Here is a 17,700-nt window from a genome sequence, read left to right as displayed (position 1 = left end):
AAGAGAAAGAGAGAGGACACTCACATTTTACCCACATGATAAAAGTTCAAACTAGCGTCTGTCATTTTAAATATGAATTTAAAACAGTAGTAAAAAGTATTAGTTTTAGATAATATGCAGGCTTTCTGGAGAAAAGAATGCTGTCTTCCCGTGCCTGGGGAGATGACTAGCATGCTGGCATGTTGGCAAGCAATGTGAACTCAGTAAAGGAAACAGGAAGTAAACAGGTGTCTTTACATTTGTATCTCCATTTATATACACTATACTTTTAATAATACTTGGTTATGCAATACTTTGATATTAAAAATCAATAAAAATAGAGGCCAGTAGTTAAGGTGTTGGATTCCCATATGGCTGACCACCATTCAAGTCCTGGACCCGGTGGCTTGAGACTCATGCAAGATGTGTGTGCGTGTGTGCCCAAATCCTGAGAGGACAATGGAGGAGAAGGGATGGGAGTGTGGCCATTCCCCCCGGGGGGTGATTTCTCCCTTTCTGTATCTCTGTCTCTCTGGCGAGCACATAAGCTCTACAGAAAAAATCTCTCTCTAAAGAAAGAAAATCAGTAAAATAAATAACCAAAGATAACAGAAGACAAGCAAACAATGGAAAAATTCTGAAGGAAATAATAAGATGTTCCCCACAGAGTATTTTTTCCTCTGAAATTATTCTGACTGCTTAACTCTCCAAAATTCATAAAACTTCTCTTAATTAATGTCATGTTTTGTACATATCCATTTGCTGATTTTGTCTCAATTATCAAAATAAACAGGTTTAGTGTAGAAAAAAATGGGAAACAATGTACAAAAACAGAAGGAAGAATTTAAAATGATTCATATTCTTCCTTGTTGCATACAACTAACTTTGATATTTTGTAGGGTGTTCTTCCTTTCCCTGCTTACTTTTTCCAAATTGCAATATAGTAATAATTAAAATATCTTTTAACTTTTGTCCGACATTCCTGAACTACTGAAGCAATGCCGCAGCCTTCTATGTACAGATTAACAAAACACCTGGGAGGAGCAACAGCTGGCATAATGGTTACAGGGCTGGACTCCCACGTAGTCGACAGCTGGCCAAGTCCCAGCTGAAAACTCACATCAGGTGCGTGTGCATTCGTGCCCTAAATCCCGAGAGGAGAGTGGAGGCGGAGGGATTGAGGCGTAGCTCTCTCTCCTGAGGGGTGATTTTTCACTTTCTGTCTCTCTGTCTCTTGGGTGAGCACATGTGCCCTATAGCAAAAATCTTTCTAAGGGAAAATAAAAAACAAAACAAAACACCTGGGGCTAGCAGTTGGCATGATGGTTAGGGTACTGGACTCCTATATGGCTGACTATGGTTCAAGTCCTGGACCTGGAGGCTTGCTTTCTCTGATGAGTGTATGTGCCTTATATCAAATTAAAAAATAATAACAAAATAACTAAGTAAATAATTAAAAAACACCTAATTTGCTTAGGTTATTGATTACTTATGATTGTTACAACTGAGTATAATTGTTATGATATGTGAAATAGTTTATAAATATGGATATACCACATTTTAATATGACTTATAGAATATATGTAATCTTTACTAGATGTGGATGTACCACAAATTATCTAATAATTCAACAAATAAAGGACATTTAAAATATTTTTGGTTTTTCACTATTACAATTTAATGGAATGACTCTACAGTGTAGTGGTTAAGGAAGCCAGATCCCACGTGGCTGACTGCGGTTCCAGTCCCAGCCCTGGAGGCTTGAAAAACAAGGGGAGCATGTGTGTGCATTCCCAAAATCCTGCCTGGAAAGAGAAATGGAGAAAAAAGGATTTTGGGGAGGTCACACCCCATTGGAGATGCTTTCTCTCTCTGGCAAGTGCACAAGCCTATAGCAACTTCAACAAACAAAATGTTACCATAGTCATTTTGAAATATATTCATGATAGCCAACCTTTCTACATATTATTTTTTGATACCTTTAAAATTTTTTCTTTCTTCCTTTTTTTTTGGTTAGGAATTCAGAGGTCAAGTGCACTTGCCAGAGAGAGGGAGTTAAAGAAAAACATCCTCCAATAGGATGTGGTCAAGCCACAATCCCTTCTCCATTTATCCATCCTGCCAGAATTTTAGACACTCGCACACACGCCTGGCATGTTTTTCAAGTCTCCAGGGCTGGGATTTGAATCAAGTGTACCGCTGTGTGGGATCTGGCTTCCTTAACACTAGGATATGGGGTTGTCAAGTTTCTTTGTTTTGTTTTGTTTTCTATCTTTGTAGGGATTTTCCCCACTTCTGATGTCTTTTATGAAATCATTTCCTCTGGTGGCATTAGCTCCCTTTTTCTAGTCTGCATGGAGAGTAAATAGCCCTGTGGTAGAAAGAAAGATGCACAAGTCAACACCCTGACTTCGGCACCTCTCCTCCTCTTTCTCAGCTTCCTTGTTACTTCTCAGGCTAGGTCACTGCAACTGTGGGGCTTTCTCAGTGTTTTTACTTTGGCTCTTTGGAATCATATTCTTTTCTTATATTCTGTGGCATTTATTATTTCTTTCTTTGGAGTTTATTTGAAAGAGGGAGTAAGGAGTTCATAGTAATTCATCATTTTTCAAGAACTGAAAAGTTTCCTGTTTCACCAAGAATCCTGCAATGTGTACAGATTGGCAAATTTCCAGGTATGATTTGTTGTTAATTCCTAGAATATTTTTCTTTTCTTTTCATGCAAAATGAGTAGTGAAGTAGTGAACATGGTCTTTATGATGTCAGGTTATTTTTAATTAATATTTCACATCATACAGAATAAAGGTTAGCTCCCATTTTTGTATTTAACATCCTAGCTATGATGTTTATTAGCTCAAGCTTGTTCACTACTATCCATGCCATTAATATTCTTACTTCTTCTTTTATATTTAATTTGTCATTTCTGAGAGTAGTAATAAAGCTTCTCAATATGATTGTAGATTTGTCATTTTCTTCTCAGGTTTTGTTTCATACTTTGGACATTTTATTATTAGGTGCTTAAATTTTTACAATTGTTCTATCTTTATTAATAAAAAGTTAATTCTATGTCTTTTTTATTTTTTGCTGTAGGACATGTGTACTCTCCAGAGAGAGAGAGAGAAAAAAAAAAAGAGAAATCACCCTCCAGGGAATATGGTCATGCCACAATCCCTTCTCTTCCACTCTCCTCTCAGGATGCATACATATTTGCCCGTGTGATTCTCAAGACACTAGGTCTGGGACTTGAACTGTGAAGCTGGCCATGTTGAAACCAGTGCCTTGACTTCCATACACTTGCTGGACCAATTCTATTTCTTTTATTCATTTTCTTTTTGAAATCTCTTCTTTTAAGCTATCAGACATATTTGCATTTATACATATATGTTACTATATACATAATTTTGTATAAATGTAGGTATAATTACATACTTTTTAAAGTGGTATTAATTTTTACTTGGCATATCCATCTTTTTTCATTTTTCTATTTTCATCTTTCCTGATTGATTTTTTATTTTTGTTTAGGTAGGTGAATTACTTGAAACAGCATGGAATTAGCATTGATATTGACTTAAAGTATGTGACAATCTGCCTTTGATAGACAAATCGATTAATTTATATAGTGAATCAGTTATTGTCATCTCATCATCAAAGCAATTTTATTTTTTGTTGACAATTTACTATGCTAAATGTTCATTTTCTTCTCTTTTGATTAATTATATTCTTTTTTTTGGGTAACATTTGAAAAAATATTTGTTTGTTTGGATTCTCTGAGAAGCAGAAGCCAGAATGGGATTAAATGGATAAGAGATTTATTGTGGAGACTGGTATGATGTGGAAAGGGTAGGGGCCAAAGCAGGTAGGGAGGTAGAGAAAGAGCTTTCAGACAACAATGTAAGCTAGGTATAGTTAAAAGAGTGGGAGAAAGGAGGATGGGGTAGGCAGAGTCTCAAACTAGTGCAGAGTTCTGAGAAAAAGTAACTTTGACGAGGTTGATGGCAGCTCTTAAGTCAAAATTGCTTGTTAAAGTAGTTCTACATCTTATGAGAATGGTCCTACTTCGCACCTCACCAGGCTCGGTCAATGGATGCAAGCAGAAGTGGAAAGCATGGTGAGAACGGGGCTGGATCCAGAAGAGCAGCCCTAGGCCTTTCAGCCAGTTATACAACTTGCAGAAGGAGATAGACATGCATTTAATGACCAACCCAAAGCACAGCAGTGTAGGTGATGTGTACGTAAGAAACCACAATAGAAGCCACTGTACAACATAGACTTGTGAACCCCATCCTACTAAAGCATAATAACAAAGCTAACACTGTAGTATGAGCTCTTCTATCCCCTTCCTCTGTATTTCCTGCTCCCCACCCATCACAGACATCAATGTTATCATGAGTTTACTATTTTTAGTTGATTTAAAAAATATTATTACCTATGTAACTATCTCTAAAAATGTTACTTTTGCTTCATTATTATGTAATGTTCTTTTTACATATTATTGAATTGGATTTCTTAAAATTTTAAGAATTTTGCATTTATGTTTGTGAGGGTTAGGGGTTTCTATGGGGTTGTCAGAAAAGTCATGACTTATTTTTATATAGAAAAATGTGTCATGATTTTCTGACAACTCAGGAGGTTTCTTTTTTAACATTGACCTTATCTGTTTTGGTATTTGCGGTATGCAGACTTCTAAGAAGGCCCTCAAGATCCCATGCCCTAGCATACATGCACTGAATAATCCCTGGGCCTGTGAATGTGATGAATTTTACTCCTGAACTTAGGTTATATTGTATGGCACAGTTGACTTTTTTTTTTTTAACTTATTTATTTATTTTACGTTTTTGCCATAGGGTGCATGTGCTTTCCAGAGAGAGACAGAGAGAGAGGGAAAATGAGAAATCACTCCCCAGGGAGGATGGCCTTCTTTCCCATTCTCCTCTTGGGATTTTGGCCACATAAGTACATAGACCTGGTGTGATTATTAAGCCGCCTGCTCTGGGACCCAAACTACTGTTGGCTATGTGGGAATCCAGTGCCTTAACCATAATTCCACCTGCTGGCTCCAGCAAAATTGACTTTAATTTCCCTTTTAAGAAAGGGAGATTAGGGACCAGCAGTTAGCGTAATGGCTATGTCGCTGAACTCCCTTGTAGCTGACTGTGATTTGAGTCCTAGACTCGATGGCTTAAACTCACGCTGGGCACGTGTGCGTGCATGTGTGCCCAAGATCCTGAGAGAAGAATGGAGGAGAAGGGATTGCAGCATGGCCATTCTCCCAGGGGGGCAATTTCTCACTTTCTATCTCTCTGTCTCTTTCTGGTGAGAGCACTAGAGCAAAAACCTCCCCAAAAAAAAAAAAAAAAAGAAACGAAAGGGAGGTTATTTGAGTGGGCCTGACCTATTTCAGTGGACACAGAAAAACTGGGTCTTGGGCCAGTCAGTGGTGTGGTAGTTAGGGCAATTGGATCCTACAGGGATGACTGTGCAGTTTGAATCTTGGGCCCAGCATTTGGAAAACATGCCAGGCATGTGTGTGCATGTGCCCAAAATTCCAAAAGGAGTAAGAAGGGATTACAACATGACCATACTTGATGGGAGGAGTGCTTTCTTGCTTTCTCTCTCTTTTTCTCTGTCTCTCTCTTTTTCGCACACACCCTGTGGCAAAAAACCGAAACACTAAAAACATAAGCCTGGATATAGAAGCTAGAGATGGGCAAGTCAGATATTTGAAACATGAGACGGATTCATCATATCCTTGCTGGCTTAAAAATGCAGCGACCACAAGACTGACTTTAGGCATAAACCTCAGTGAATAGAATGAACATACTGTAAAGTAGCACCTAACTAGGGCTATATAGCTTAACTGCAGTCATCAAATAGGTATTTCTAATGCCTTTTTTTTTCTTCTGAAATGGAAAAATCTCATTTTGTATGCTATAATGATGTACAGTGAATGAATGTAAATAAAGAAAAAAATGTATTAAAAAAAAAAATGCAGCGACCCATAGGACAAGGAATGCAGGTAGCCTGTAGGGGCTGAGTGGCTCCTGGCTGACAGCTAGTAAGGAAGTGGGGAATCTCAGCCCTACAAAAAGAAGGAACTAAATTCTGCAAACAATAATGACAATAATGAGCTTAGAAGTGTATTTTCCCCAGAGCTTCCAGAAGAGAACTCATCAGGTCAATATCTTGATTTCAACTCAATGAAACCTAAGTAGAGAATCCAACATGTTGTGTTTGATTTCTGATGTACAATAGTTGTGGAATTGTCAATGAATGGTGACCGCTTAAATTGTTCTATTATTTCACACAGATGTACACTTGGTGTTAATCTTTGATATGGTATGTCTAGCTAATATTTTTCCTTTTCTTCTTCTTTTTTTTTTTTTTAACTAAGGTTTTTGCCATAGGGCGTGTGTGCTCACCAGTGAGAGTCAGACAATCAGTGAGAGAGAAAGTGAGGAATCATCACCACTGCCCCTCCCTGGGGGGATGGTCATGCTGTAATCTCTTTTCCTCTATTCTCCTCTTGGGATTATGAGAACATCATGTGCGCCTGGTGTGATTTTCAAGCTGCCACCACCAGGACTTAAACCATGGTTGACCATGTGGGAGTCCAGCACCTTACCACTTGCTGACCCCAAGATAATATTCCTTTTTTTTTTTTTTTTTTTAAGAGAGAGAGGGGGTTTTTGCTATAGGTTTGTGCACTCATCAGAGAGACAGAGACAGAGAGACAGAAAGACAGAAAGAAAGCAATTACCCCCCCCCCCCCACAGTCCCTTATTCTCCATTCTCCTCCAATCACCCCCCTCCCCCCACAGTCCCTTATTCTCCATTCTCCTCTTGGGATTTTTGAGCATGCACGGAGTGAGTTTTAAGCTACTGACCCCAGGACTTGAACCGTGGTTTACTATGTAGGAGTCCAGCGATGTAACCATTTTGCCATTTGCTGGTCCTCAAGATAATATTCTTAAATGCCATTTTTATCTTATTTTGCTCACAAGTCATAAAATACAGCAATTAAAATGTAGCAATTGTCTTTCAAGATACTAAGTGTACATAATCAATTTTTATGGGAAGAATTTTTTTCAGTCATTCTATATATATGAATGAAATATGTGTGTGTACATTGTAGGCAAGAATTTCCATGAATCCCCAAATGATAAGGCCAAGGATTGCTTTTGTTTAAACACATAAGAACAGAATTCAATGTGACCATAAAAATAAGTAGTATTAAAATTGCAGTCTTATTCTTTTTAAGGAAGTGGTATTGTTCCTTTATAATAAGAGCCATTATTAATATGTCTTTTTACTGAAATGTTGCTCAAAACTCTTCCATTCTAGTATATGTCCTTTGGCAAATGATTAAGCAATTAATTACTTTCCCTTAACCTCTCTGCGAAGTTAAATGTCACATTGATTGAGAGGTTTTGAATTGGTTTATGTTACTTTCTCGGTCAGATCATATGTGGTTCTTATAAAACGGTGTATTCTTTTTGATGTCTATACTTACTTGCCTAAAAGAGCATAAAGTTGGAAAGGGCTTTTGGAGCTTTTAGTTTATTGCATCTGTGTGGAGTCTTGACCCATATCCTCATGGAGCTAAAGGATAATTAATGTTTACTGTGATTTATGATTTCCACTGCTGGGAAGCTATACAAAATTATTCTTACCTGCTGACACTCTTTTCTATGTCTGTAAATATGTTGAACATGAAATGGAGCTTTTGCTTATAAATGTCACCTTTTGATATTGTTGTATTATTTCAATGGACTATTTTTAGAAAGTAGTCCTAATAATTAATTCCTGTTGCATACCTGTAATCAGAAAGAGACCTTCTTCACTGCACTGCCATAGGGTATTAAGCTGAAAAGCATGAAAAATAGCCTTGCGAACAGCTGGGCTCATTACAATGAAGCAAGAGACCAGGGCTGCCAAGAATGGAGGACACTTGTACTCACCAACCCAAAAGAGATGGTTTTGGCCTTGAGGGAACATTGCTGAGTGTAAGAGTGACAGATCAATGGGAAAATGGTTGATAAAGTAATAACCTTCATCCTTGAACTATTTAATCCACTGGAACAATTTTACGGCTTCTTAGTCTTTAATCATTTTAAATGACTAAGACCTGTTGGATAGAAGTAAAATCATCTGGCCATTATAAACCCATATAAAGATATTTCACACACGTTAACCAGGTTGCATGCCAAATAAGGCTATGTGATGAAAATGCACTTACGTGTTTATATTTATAAAGCCATTCAGAGACCTTTAAGGAGAGTATAGCATAAATATTCAGATACCCTGAAAAGAAAGACCAGTGATCGTATTATGTTAGAGAAATCTTGCTGATATAAAATAACACTTTAATCATTATTATTATTATTATTTAGTTTTTTGCCATAGGGCATGTGTACTCACCAGAATCAGAGAAACAGAGGGAAAGTGAGAAATCATCCCCCCAGTGTGGATAGCCATGTCACAATCTCTTCTCCATTCGCTTCTAAGGATATTGGGTACCCACACACATGTGCTGGTGTGATTTTCAAGCTGCCAGGTCTGGGACTCCAACTGTGCTCAGCCATGTGGGAATCCAGTGTCTTAACAACTATGTCACCTGCTGGGCCAAACTTTAAAAAATGTATTAATACTGGATATTGCCATCAGAATTATCTTAAAATCTGTTAGATTAGGTTATTTTCACTATCCTATGGTTGTTGTTTTAATTGCTTAAAAAATTAAGTCTGAAAGCTTCCGGTTTAGTATTCAAGGCTCTTTATGATATGCCCTCAGGTTACCTCTTCAACCAAATCTCCCACTGTCTACTATATGCATTTATATCTGGTATTTTAGTGTATTTCTGTTTCACAATTATGCCAGATAGATCAGTATCTTCTTATAATGGCTATACTTATCTCTCACTATATAATGATTTCCCCTTGTCCCCTTACAGTGAAAAAAAAAATGGAGGCATTGCTCCAATAAAACCTCTCTCTCTCTTAAATTGCCAGAGAGCATGTATCCCTTGCCAGAGAGAGAAAGAGACGGAGAAAGAGGGGGAAAGCATCCTCCAACAGGATGTGGTCCTACTGCAATCTCTCCTCCATTTCTCCATCCCGTCAGGGTTTTGGGCATGCATGCACGTGTACCTAGGACTAAGATTCAACCTACGATTGGTCATTTGGGATCCAGCTCCCTTAACCACTAGGCTATGGGGCCAGCCAATCACATTATCTTTTAAATCTTTTGTAGGGGGACCAGCAGATTGACTAATGACTACGTCAGTGAACTCCCATGTAGTTGACCACGGTTCGAATCTTGGACCTGCCACTTAAAACTCACACTGGGTACAGGTTCATGGATGTCCAAGGAGAAGGGATTGCAGCATGCTCATCCTCTCTGGGGAGTGATTTATTGCTTTCTGTTTCTCTCTGGTGAGCGCTTGCACCCTATAGCAAAAATATCTCTTAAAAAACCCACTAAACTTTTTCAGAGATTAGAATTAGAATGCACTTTATTTATTTATTTATTTTGGTCTTGCTCCTGGCTTTCATAACACAAGCTTCTATTTCCATTTGATACTTACTTCATTTTGACTTGTATTATGAATAAATTTCACCATCTCTCCCAAAGGTTTGAAGGCCTTTGTGGACAGTCTATGAATAATTTATCTTATGTTCCCAAAACTTAGCAGTAACCACTCTTTATTTGCTGGTGTTTCTGTGCAATATGTGATTTGCTCAGGATACATAGATGAGAAGACGTGGTCTCTTGTTTGTGTTATATGTTTATTAAGTATATGTCGAGTTGACTGAATAAAAGAAAGGTCTTAGGGTCTGTTCCTCTGATAATTGGTTACCATCATCTTAAATTGTGTATGGTTCTAGTAAATCTGATAACAAAAATGAAAGCAGTTATTTAAAAGATTGGAGTTCTTGCGAAGAAAATCAGTGAGGTTGGGATATGTTGAGATATGAAGAGTTTTCAAAAAGTTCATGAAAAATGCATATTATAAAAAAAACTATTCATGGATTTTAAATTTTTTTGCACCCACATATACTTGTATTGATTTGTTATAATATGTCTGAACAAGATTTAGTCTGAAGCACTAAAAAGGATATAACATCAGTTTGAAAATAAAGCCCTTGTTGGAGCATCACGAATTATGCTAAATCTGAAGCAAGAACAAATAAATCTATGGTAAAGGTGGGAGGGTAGTATGATGAGCTCATTTATGCTTTATGAAACTTTAATGGGGACAACACCCCAACAAAATCAACAGCTGACAAATGGGTAACTCACTTAAATTTTTAAAAATTTATTATCATAATTATTTTTAAATTTGCTATATGGCATGAGAAAGAGAGAGAGAGAGAGAGAGAGAGAGAGAGAGAGAGAGAAAGAGAGAATGAATGACCATACATGGCAGGACAAGGAAAATGAGAAAGCAAGCATCAGGTCCAGGACTTGCACTGAGGTCGGCCTGTGGGAGTCCAGCGTCTTAAGCACCACATCACCTGCTGGCCCAATAGGTACCTCATTTTAAGAAAAGTCAAGATGACGTTGAAGATGAGGATGAGCTCGGACAAATCAGCTTTGTGAGAAAGGAAACGTGTTCAGTGATGTGTGATTGTGCAGTGTTAGTGAGAGAAGGCACCAGCGACTGGAGAAAGAATTTGTGGAAGTTAGTGGAAGATTTGTGGGGTAGACAAATGAATGTGTTAACTGAGCCAAGTGTGTATTTTGAGATGTGTCAAAGTAAGACCAAGGGTTTTGAAATTGCAAACATAAAGAATTAATACCTCTAGGAAATCTGAAGGGAAGATTGCATATGAAAAACTGAGCAGGAGGTGCAATGGATCATCCTAAGGAGGTGTTTACCTTTGCCGGCCTTCCCAATGTGCTGAGTCTAGGGCAAACAAAGTTTCTCAAGCTTCATTTATTCTTTTAAGGCACATTAATAAAGTAATTCACTTGTTTGTCAGCACTTCTTACTCTATAAAGTCTCAAATTGACATCAATCATACATGCCAAGGTGTACAGAATAATAAATGCATCTTTCTCCAAATCTTAACTGCAGTTGATTCATACAGCCTCTTTTAATTCACTTTACCTAGGCTGTATATTTTAACTCCTTACTGGGACCAGCTTTCTGCATACATAGGCAGTTATTTGAAGGACACGGGATTGTTTCTTCTACTTCCCTTCATATTTCAGCTTTTCTTTCACTTGTATGTCACTGACGTATTAATATCTATCTTGAACAATGTGTATGTCTGCGCTGAAGGACTCTGGGCAGTTACATGATATAACTGAAAAAGTTGAAGACCCTGGATATAAAGAGGCCTTATATATAACTCAGACCCTAGTCTGAGTCCTCAGTCCACTAATTGCCATCTGTTTGACCTTGAGAAACTAATTTAAATCCACTAAGCTTCTGTTTCCTTATCTGTAAGAATATTATAATGATTTTTAATTTTAAGAGTCATTATGAGGATTATTTTATACTTGAGGATTACATTAAATATCTAGTTCAGTATCTGGTACTATGGTAGGAATGTTTATGTAGTTAGATTTATTGAAACTTTACCTTTTATTTATTTATTTTTTTTTTGGAGAGGTTTTGCTGTAGGGCTCGTGTGCTCACCAGAAAGACAGAGAGAGACAGAGAGGTAAAAAAGTGAGGAATCATCCCCCAGGGGGGCTGGCCACACCGCAATCCCTTTTCCTCCATTCTGCTCTCGGGGTCTTGGGCATGTACACACACACGCCCAGCGTGATTTTAAGCCACCGGGTCCAAGACTCGAACCATGGTCAGCTACATGGGAGTCCAGTGACATAGCCATTACGCTAACTGCTGGTCCCAAAACTTTACCTCTTTTTAGAAAGCTGAAAATGATAAAAACATAACAAATCTTCAATAATGATGAATGCAATATTAATAATAGAAGTAGTTCCTTCTTACAAATGAATTATTTCCCCCTCAAAGTTTAGAAAGCAAGTTAAGGTCTTCTGTTCTGTGCCCTATATTAGTTTAGTAAATCTGTCTTTTTTTTTTTTTTACCTTTAATTTTTTTTGGAGAGGTTTTCGCTATAGGGCGCGTGTGCTCGCCAGACAGACAGAGACATAGAGACAGAAAGTGAGAATCACCCCCCAGGGGGGATGGTCACGCCGCAATCCCTTCTCCTCCATTCTCCTCTCGGGATCTTGGGCACGCACACACACACGTCCGCCGTGAGTTCTAAGCCACCGGATCTGGGATGTGAACCGTGGTCGACTATGTGGGAGTCCAGCGACATAGTCATTACACCAACTGCTGGTTCCTGTAAATCTGTCATTTTAACTGAATTCCTTAACAAAGAGATTTAATTGACTTGCTCTTTCTTTTTTGCTGGGAAAAGGAATTTCTTTTCTGGGCACCCATATGAACAGCACTCATCGCATTGGTTAATTATGTGTTTACATCACCATCTTTCTTCACACTGTCATCTTCTTGAAGATAGGTCTTATCTTCTCCTACACTGTTACATCTCTAGATTTCTAAATCAAATATTTACCTAATGAGCTATTATTTTTAAAAATTGATAGTTGGGGCCTGGCAGGTATTGTGGTGATTAAGGTGCTGAGCTCCCACACTTTTAAGTTTTTTTTTTTGGAGAGGTTTTTGCTATAGGGCGCATGCGCTCGCCAGACAGACAGAGAGAGACAGAGACAGAAAGTAAGAAATCACCCCCCAGGGGGAATGGCCATGCCGCAGTCCCTTCTCCTCCATTCTCCTCTCGCGATCTTGGGCACACATGCACACGCGCCTGGTGTGAGTTCAAGCCATCGGGTCCGGGTCTCGAAATGTGGTCGACTATGTGGGAGTCCAGCGACATAGCCATTATGCTAACTGCTGGCCCCTGGACTCCCACACTTTTTGACTGCAGTTTGAGTCCCAGACTTGGCAGTTTGTTTCTCACTTTCCATTTCTCTCTGGTCAAATTAAAAATAAATAAATAAATATTTAAACAAACAAAAACTGATACTTGCCTGGGTTAAGAAAGAGAGGCCTGGGGACCAGCAGTTAGTGTAATGGCTATGCCGCTGGACTCCCATGTAGCCGACCGCGGTTCACATCCTGGACCCGGTGGCTTAAAACTCATGCCAGGCGCATGTGGATGCATGCTCCAGATCCCAAGAGGAGAATGGAGGAGAAGGGATTGCTGCGTGGCAACCCCCCCAGGGGGCGTAATTTCTTGCTTTCTGTCTCTCTGTATCTCTCTGTCTGTTTGGTGAGCGCACATGCCCTATAGCAAAAACCTCTAGAAAAAAATAAATAAAAAGAAAGAGAGGCCTGTGGGTAATGGGTAGGTAGACAGATTTTTGTTAATGTATTGAAGCTCATAATAGTAGAACATATTGATCTTTCACACAATAGCTTCTAGTGTTGCATTGTCTAAAGAAGGTTTGGAGATTAAAACATTTAAAAAGGAAAAGGCTAATGTATAAAGAAGACAGGTGTTCCAAGACTTTAGGAGGATGAGTTCAGATGTCAGCATTGCAAAAGTCACGTATAAAGTTATTTATTTATTTATTTATTTTTTGTGCTTTTGCCATAGGGTGCATGCACTTGCTGGAAAGAGAAAGAGAGACAGTGAGAGAAAGTGAGAAATCATCCTGTGTGTGTGTGTGGGGGGGGGCATGGCCATGCCGCTGTCCTCTCTTCCATTCTCCTCCTGGGATTTTGGGCACTCAGGCACAGGTCCTGGGTACCATTTTCAAGGTAACAGGTCTAGGACTGGAATTGTAGTTGGCCATATGGGAGTATGATGCCTTTAACCATCATCCACTTTTTGGACCTAGAAAGTTCTTTCTACCATATAACCCAGCAATTCTATTCCTGGATATCTACCCAAAGGATGAAAATGCACTCAGTGAGAAAAACGTACACATCCATGTTTATTGTGGCATTGTTCACAATTGCTAAGATGTTCAACCCAAATGTCCATGAACAGATAAATGGGTTGAAAAGATGTGACACATATACACTACATAATACTGTTTAGTCAAAACAAAAACAAAAACAAAATAACAAAAAATCAAACAATGAGACCCTACCATTTAATGGAAGGGAGTGGAATATAGGAAATGCACTGCTAACCAAACCAAGTCAGATTTTGAAGAGACGCCTTGTATGTCTCCACTCAATATATACTGAAAGTAGGCACACTGTGGCAGAAACTGAAAGACTGCATGGTATAAAGGCATAGAGAGCAACTGTGACACCAGAGACAGTGTGGGATGGTGGGAAATGGGGGAGGGTGAGGATGAAGGAATCAAGGGGAAAAAGAAAGAAGCAAAGCAAAACATTTAAGGGACACTAAAATGGAAAATTATCTGTTGATGATAATATGTATGGTAATATCTTTGATTGAACCAATATACAATGTATTCAGGATGGGAAAATTCCTTTGGCATGCTGTCATGATACACAATGATTGAATGTAAAATAATAGTAATAGTAATAAATAAAAATAAGAAAAGTAAAAATAAATTGGCAACAACAAATATATTTTTAACTTAAGATTTTTTCCCCCTAAGCTTGATTAAGATATCCTTGGAAAATTAAAATTGTATATATTTTTGGAGTGCAATGTGACATTTTGACCTATGTATAAGGAAAAGTTGTCTTTTGCGAGAGAAGAAATAATGTGAGATAAATTTTCAAAGCTGCATTGATTTGGAGGACTAGAAGAGACAGAGTGACCGTGCTCTTGTAGCATTGGAGGTGGTGGTTGCTGCGTGCTCACTCAGGGATGAGATAATTATGGAAGAGTCGGCCACTTGTCAGTTGCTTCACAATTCCTTCTTGTGTCCAAATTTCATTCTCTAAATTCAGATGTGATCATGTAAGTTTGTTTAATAATCTTTTGAATCAATATTGTTGATTCGATGGTTTGGTATTAGCTAATATAACATGCAATCTTGACTTAGTGTAATAGCGAATGGTAATATAACCCTTTTTATAATCTAAGGACCTAAGACACCTTTAAGGCCACTTTTCTCCTTCCCCACATTCTTAGTTTTCTCTGTATTTTATACAAACTATTTACTGAAGTACACTATAATTAAAAAACCCACAGAAATAATAAATGTACAGTTTAATGAAGTTTCACAAAAGGAATATAATCATGTAACTAAGATCTGAGTTGAAAACCAGAATATTACCTGAGCCCAAAAGTATCCTAATACCCCTTTAATTCTCTGCCCGATCTCTCTCCTCAACAGCCAGAGTGACTTCTGAGATGGTAGATTTGTTTACCTTTTAAAATGTTTTGTAATGGACTTATATAGTATTTACTCTTTCATGACTGACTTTCAAAATACATACTGTTTGTGAGACTTTATATTACATGGCAGTGTAATTAAGACATTCTCATTGTCATATGCTATACAATACTATATCTATTATTGTATCTATTCTCTTTTCAGTGAATGCTTTGGTATTATGAACATCTCCAGATTGGGTGGGGGTCTTATAAATAGTGCTGCTATGCACATTCTATTATGTATTTTTTGTTGACCGTATGAGTATATTTCTAGAATGTATATACCAAGGGAGGATAAAGTTGCACAGCAGAATGTACCTACACACGCTAACTTTGGGAGATATATCTGAATGTTGGCTGTACCAATTTACACCCCTACCAGCCCATGTATGAGCATTCTAGTTCTTTATTACCATTGCCAATATTTAGTATTTTCTGTTTTAATTTTTACCATTCTGGTGTGTTTAATTTGCATTTCCCTGATGATCATTTATTAATAGATATCTTCTTTTGTGAATTGCCTATGTAAGGCTTTTTGTTCATTTTTATTTTTCTGTTAGGTTGTCTTCCTTTCGTCTGTGGATTTGCAGGTATTGTTCATATACTTTGGGATTGTATAGTATATTCTTATTTTTACCAGACTTATTTTTGCTCAAAGTGTGATTGTGCAATGCATCCATACTTTGCAAGTAGAACTGTAAGACAACCATACTCAGTTATATAGTCAGTATTTCATTGTGTGATTATGTGCAGGTGGTCAATCAATGGTTAACTGGTATTTGGGTAGTTGACAGATAACTTGAATAATACTGCTATGAACACTTTTACTCTTTTATTTTTTTTTTAAAGTTCACATATGTATACATTTCTGTTAGACTCTTAGGTGTGGAATTGCTCAATTATAAGGAATACATGTATTCAACTTTATTAGTTGCTACTAATCAGTTCTCCAAAGTGCGCTCAATTATTCTCATGATGCCAGTGAATGAAATTTCCAGATGCTCCTAATAATCACAAGTACTTGATATTATCTGTTTTACTTATTATTTCATTTTAGTGACTAGTCGTGGGCATGTTGTGATATTGCATTGGGCTTTTATTTGCCTTTTCTTTCTTTTTTCTTTCCCTTTTTTTTTTTTTTAAGAGGTTTTTGCTATTGGGAGCATACATTTGCCAGAAGGACAGAGAGACAGAGAGATAGAAAGTGAAAAATCAGTCCCCGGGGGGATGGCCACATCGCAATACCTTCTCCTCCAGCATCCTCTCGGGATCTTGGGCACACACGCACATGTGGCTGGTATGCATTTAAGCCACTGGGTCCGGGACTCAAACTGCAGTCTACTACATGGGAATCCAGAGATGTAGCCATTACGCCATCTGCTGGTCCCTGTTATTTGTCTTTTCTTGATTGACAACAGAAATAGAACAGTTTTCCATACATTATGGCTAATTGAATATTCTCTTTTTTGAAATTCTATTTCAAGTCTTTTGCACATTTTTTTCTATTAATTCGTTTTCTTATTTATTTGTGGGATTTGTTTTTATGTTTTGGATGCAAATATTTTATCAACTGTAACTACTGCTCCAAACATGTCACTTGCTTTTTTATTGTCTGAATTTTATCTTTTCGTGAACAGAAAAACTTTTCAGTATAAATATAATCCAATTCATCACATTTTTTCTCCTTTGTGGTTAGCATGTTTATACCCTTAAAAAATTTAATATACTTAAAAAAAACCCTCTGCTTAGTCTGTACTCATGAATTTGTTCAATTATGTTTTCTTCTAAAAAGCTTTATTGCAACTTTAAAATATATAATTCGTTTGGAATAGATGATTGAGAATGCTGTGTACTAGAGGTCATGATTTTACTTTTATCTAGTATGGTTACTGAATTGCTCTGCTTTTTTTTTTTTTTTTGTAGGTTGGAAAGTAAATGATAGAGTAATACTTTCTATTCAGTCATCTCCCCAGCCCATTTCGACATCTCAAAGTGGGACAGGTATGCTGCCCTGAACTGAACTCAACACTTAGGAATCATTTATTGTAGAGTCCAGCTTTACCTTCTGCTCAGCAGCATCGTAAATCAGATGATAGTATTTGTGTGGATCTCTATCTAGAATCCCTTTAATGTTTCATTGATTATTTGTTTATTCCTATACTAATAGCATAGTGCTTTATTATTATAGCTATAAATATAATACAATAAGTCTTGGGTGAGTCTTCTAGTTTTATTCTTTTTCAAGACTGTCTTAATTGTTCTTTGACTATTGTATTTCCATATAATTTCTACAATTCTTCAATTTGTTTAAAAAATCAGGTAAAATTTTGTTTGAGATTGTATCAAGTAATAGCTTAGTTTGGAAGAATTGATCTGTTTACAATAACAGATCTCTTAATAAAGATAGCATAT

The 17,700-nt window shown here is 37.4% G+C and overlaps 1 non-coding gene across 1 annotated transcript; it reads right to left on the bottom strand.

Annotated features, from left to right (window-relative positions):
• Positions 1-17,203: 17,203 nt before the first annotated feature.
• LOC114009472 (small nucleolar RNA SNORA36 family) lies at positions 17,204-17,324 on the bottom strand. Its single transcript, XR_003550881.1, has one exon. It is a non-coding gene; the product is annotated as a small nucleolar RNA SNORA36 family (small nucleolar RNA).
• Positions 17,325-17,700: the final 376 nt, after the last annotated feature.

Source organism: Tupaia chinensis, unplaced genomic scaffold, assembly GCF_000334495.1.
Source record: "Tupaia chinensis unplaced genomic scaffold, TupChi_1.0 Scaffold000541_1, whole genome shotgun sequence".
Taxonomy (NCBI): Eukaryota; Metazoa; Chordata; class Mammalia; order Scandentia; family Tupaiidae; genus Tupaia; species Tupaia belangeri.
This window is presented reverse-complemented; position numbering and strand designations above follow the sequence as displayed.